The sequence below is a fragment of the Schistosoma mansoni genome, chromosome 4 (genome assembly GCF_000237925.1).
Source record: "Schistosoma mansoni strain Puerto Rico chromosome 4, complete genome".
Lineage (NCBI taxonomy): Eukaryota > Metazoa > Platyhelminthes > Trematoda > Strigeidida > Schistosomatidae > Schistosoma > Schistosoma mansoni.
Genome location: NC_031498.1, coordinates 19824123 through 19829472, shown reverse-complemented (window position 1 = coordinate 19829472; position 5350 = coordinate 19824123). Strand labels below are relative to the sequence as shown.

The 5350-nt window shown below is 32.4% G+C and overlaps 2 non-coding genes across 2 annotated transcripts; both read left to right on the top strand.

Moving 5' to 3' along the window:
- Positions 1-549: 549 nt before the first annotated feature.
- Smp_tRNA_00027_Pseudo_TTG.1.1 lies at positions 550-616 on the top strand. The gene has a single exon. It is a non-coding gene (tRNA).
- Positions 551-617, top strand: Smp_tRNA_00703_Pseudo_TTG.1.1. Its single transcript has one exon. It is a non-coding gene (tRNA).
- The last annotated feature ends 4733 nt before the right edge of the window (positions 618-5350 follow it).

Sequence of the window (5350 nt, the reverse complement as noted above, 5' to 3'; positions counted from 1 at the left end):
AATTTTCTATCATAATCTTTAAATACGCCAAGATAATTTATGCTACTTTCAGCTTCTATTAGTAATATAACTAGTATTAAAAAAGTTTTAAATATTTACTTTAAAGCATTAAAATGTTTTTCTCGACTAAAGAAATGGAATAAGCAAATTTCATGTTTTACTCATAATTTTTCCTAAAATTTTCTTTAAAAAATCGTTGATTGGGCCTTTAAAGGATTTTCTTTTCCCAAATCTCCAGAGAAATATGTTTTCAACTACTCAAGCATAACGTTATCGACTATTCAGCTACAAGCATTATCCCTTGATCCTAAATTTTGTAGTATGTTAGCTAACATTAATGAACTGAACGCTAAAATCCAGTTTGAAAGCCTCATTCGTCAGACAAATGACCTTATTCCAGTATCTAATAGAGATTATGAGCATTTCAAAACAACTTTTGTAGATTGTTGTAATCAATATTCGAATTTAGTATTGTTGGGAAGATTCAAACAAACAATACTAAATGAATTTAAAATTCACCCCATTGCACAAGCAAGTGGCTATCAGGACTCAGTAGCTGAGTGGATAACACGATGGCGTTTGAAGCGAAAGGTACTGGGTTCGAGTCCCAGAGTGAACATCAACTCTGAGATGCAGGTACATCCAGCTGACGAGTCCCAAATAGGACGAAACGCGCGTCCTGGATTCCACTGATAGCCACTATCCATCTCTGCATACCATGCTTGTGAATTAAGGCTATATCGAGGCAAAGTATGCACATATGCCAATTACAGACTGACCAGTTGCATTCCTAACACATCGATGGGAAGATTCAAACAAACAATACTAAATGAATTTAATATTCGAATATTTCTTATTTACAGTGAAGAAAATCTCTAAATTAATATAATCAAGCCTGTGAATTCGACAGTAAGGATTCACAATAGATTGGTAACCAATCTCATGTTTTTTTAGCCATTACGTTCACCTGATCGAGTTCCACTGATCAAGTTGTGTGACACGAGTTTAAATCCCACATGGAGTAGCATTCCCTTAATGATTATAAGTATAGCGTTATTAACAAATGTCAACTAGGTCAAGTAGGGTTTCCCACTGACTACTATTTTTTATAACTAAGATTCAGTTTCATGAAATCTTTGGTGAAATTTTTCACTTTAATATGAAGGGAAGTATTAACCAAGTTAGAATTTCATCGAATTAGTTTATGTGCATATTGATGGGCACATTCCAAAAAACATGAAGCTTAGACGTGTTATGAGCCTCAAAGGTGAACCAGCTCAACACAGCCAATAGCAGATATATTGTCGACACTTATTTATTTCAGCCTATCTTATAAATTTTTGAATTCTAGATAAGCACTGTTTAGTTCCCCTTATTTTTTGTAGATCAATCTTCAAATAACCCTCTCTCTCATTATACTGAGTACCCTACATATATGATTAAATAATTACTCACTTATACAACTAATTTTTACATTTTATGTAAACAGACTATTTGGATAGAGAAATTCCTTTTTTCTTTTTAGTGAAATGTGACATATATGTGTTATAACGTATGGACTCGTAATATATATGAACGTGCAATTAGAGAGGAGTGGATTTTACTGATCGGACGAAAATGATACTTGAAATCGTATGAGCAGTCTTGAGTGCGTATCGGCCCTGCTTTCTGCCTAGCTCAGCCAGTTAAATCCAGAACACAAATAACAGCCTCGGCAATATGAATCATTATTCACAAGCATACTGGGTTTATATACAAACTAAACAGACCACATCGTACCAAAAGAAATAGAAAATAACATTTGTACAATAATTGGCCAATGTGGCTGTTAATAGGGGGAAAGTAATCAATAAACTGATGATAACTCAAGAATCGTATGATAATAAGTCAAAGGTCACAATAAAACTAATGATAAGAGAAACACGAATATGAATGGTTTAGTTACGTAACAATTATACAATAGGAAATAGGCATAATACATTGGTCGATAAATAGTCCTTAGAGTTACCATTCATAATTCACCAGGGGACATAACAATATGCATGACATTTATTTAACAAAGTAAAAAATGGAAACAACAATATGGTAAAGCACAATCGTTATCACCATCAATACTTTTTTGGGGGAGAACACATAACAAGAAAGTGGTGGTGGTGATAAAAAGACACAACAAATTTAGAGTTAACAAGTCTTACATTATGAGAATACATGAAAATGTATTAATATATCAATGTATTGAAATGTGTAAAGCAAACACAAACAAAAAATGAAATACTCCCTAGGGTAATCATGTTTAAATGATACAAAATAATATTCGTTCCAGTGAGATTTGTTCTTGTTAGAAAATAGGTTCCTTATTTACATATTATGTAATGTATAGCACTTGTGTATATATATATATGAACGTAGGCTCTATACCAATTGATTGACCAGCTGATTAACTGACTGAATGATTAAGTAAACTATAATTTTAAATATGACATGAACATATTTAACATTGAATGAGGGAAAAATTAACTAATATCAAAATGAAATAATTGTATAATAAATAGATGTTAAATTCTTTATTATCATCATTGTTATTTATTTGGAACAACAAACATTTATCATTTTCTCATGTCGATTGATCAAAAGAAAATAGTTTAGTTAAACGAAAAAAACTCTGGAAGGACTGCGCCGTCGTATCGTCCTAGTGTGGGACTCAGCAGTGAGTATCCACGGTCCCGCCCGGAGGGTTTGAACCCAGGACCAATCGGTATCGTGAGTGAACGTTTAACCTCGAGACCACTGAGCTGGCATCCCATGGTGTTAATGTCTGCACTGCTGAGGAGTCCCATACTACAACGAAACGACCGTTTAGTGCTCCCAGGTTTTTCATGGTAGTCTAGCATTAATTGACTCATGAATTCAACTTTTAAATTACTAAAATCTCCACAAAACCCCATTCTGAAAAAAAATTCGTGTTTAGAAGTGATAATATAAAATAAAGAGTCATATAATCTAAACTACGATGAAGTACAAGATGAAAAGATGTTAAATTTGTTTTAATCTATATTCACAGTTTGTGAGGTTATAATTTATGAATGAATCAATGAAATTAAAGTCAGCATGTCTTAGATTTTTGTGGAAAATTTATTCATCCATATAATTAATTAGTATTTCGGCATTATAGTTGATGTCAGTTCTAGATGAAAATCTGCACTTGAAAACCTTCACCCCAAATTCTAAGTTTAAATCTTAAGTTTTAATCTTAAAAATACTTGCCACTGAATAACTTATACCTGTGGTGTAAAGCCATTCAGTTTAGTTACCATATTATGGCTTGGTTGTTGGATTTCGAAAAATATTTATGACTGGAGAACTTGCAATACATTGTTACTAAGGAACAAACTAATACAAAGATCTCATTTGTAAAGGAGGTTTGTTGTGACTGGGATAGTCCAAGGACGACATCTTTGTTATTATCACTGGTGATACAATTTTGAATTCTATGTGAAGTGTCTGTTTCCTTAAGTTTGCCGTCACATCTTACTGACAAGGATTGAGTAGCAAAACAACTAAACCAATAATTTTGAATATAACGACCTCAAGGCCAACCAGTCGATTCTACCGAATTGTTGAAAATTATTTACCATCTGTGTAGAACTTTTCTCAGCACCTACAACTGTACATACATTAATTTATATTCATATGTCAATTCATATATATTAAGTAAACAAACAGAATAGTTCGTGTGTATATTGATGGGCACATTCCAAAAAACATGAAGCTTAGACGTGTTATGAGCCTCAAAGGTGAACCAGCTCAACACAGCCAATAGTAGCCATATTTTCGACACTTATTTATTTCAGCCTATCTTATAAATTTTTAAATTCTAGGTAATCGCTGTTTAACTCCCCTTGTTTTTTCTAGATCAATCTTCAAATAACCCTCTCTCTCTTTATATATATATATATATATATATATATATATATATATATATATATAAAACCGTCGTCACTTCGATTTTTCAGTAATTGTTTATTGTTTATGTTCATGCAACTTTTTAATATGATTAAAGTCGTGACTTATGAAAATCGACGAAGTGAAATGAATTCATTTATTTTGATTCCCTTGTTTTTACGAGTATGGGAGGTTTGTGGAGATTGTTTAATTTTGTAATTTACATCATGATAAACAATTTTGAGGAGTAACACCAGAAGTTCTGGTGAGAAGCTATGACCAGTGGAGTTGAACTATGTTGAAAATGAAACAATGAATAATGGTCGAAATGCAAACTATTGTATTCCAATTCACCGATATGAATGCTGAGTGTTCGATAGAAGAACTGAAATTCCTGTGTACGATTCCTGGTGAGATCATACTAAAACAAAACATTTATCCATTGCTTCCTAGATTTTAGTTGTTGTCCAAGTGTAGTTGGCTCGTGATGCAAACTAGGGCATCCGGCTGTCTTGTCTTGGTTAGCTTAAATTCATAGAAAGACCTAATTATATCATAGTTACGTTATGAGTTTCAGCACACATATCTGCTGGAACTAAGTAAAATATGAAAAATCTGAACAACCTAGCAACCTGGGAATACAGTTCTAGAAACTTTTGAGGATTACATACTGTTGAAGTTGTGGTAAACGAAACTCAGATGGGTAAATCAATTTATTATTCAGTGCAAAATTACAAAATTCTTTCGTCAAATTTGAAAAACCATGCATTAATTACTTCATTTGCAAATCTTCCATCAATTGTCTCAAACTTCATGGTCCCTTCATTGCTATTACAATTACTCACTCTCTGTTTACATTCACGTTCTCTTCAATTCGATTTTCTCAACCAGGCATTTCACTTCTGATTTCGGTTACATTCTATTTATGCCGATAGACATAAGTATCATAGACCACAAACTCACACTGAATTCAACCTAAGTTGTTTGTTATTGAAAAGCCTTATGAATAATATGGAAACTTCAGTAGTGGCTACATTCTTTTCAACTAAATAGACTATTTAGATTATTTAGTGAGTAAATTATTGTGTTGAACAAAGTTATTTCAGTCATCATTTAAAATAATAAATGTGTAATGAGACTACTGCTTTTGGAAACTTTCTCTTTGAGCTTTTCTGGCATATATCAGTAAAGATATTCACCTTTATTTTTTTCTGGGAACCAATACCGGATGACCAATGCTGGTTGTTAGTGAACAGTTCCAAGTAAGAAAAGTAATTTATGGTTGTTTGCACACAAAAATCATCATCGGTTTCATTATTATCCTACATTGGTTGATTTCTTTGAGGATAAATAGAGAAGCAAAATATTTCACAATTTTAATGGAACCGATTTTGATAAGTTCTTTATC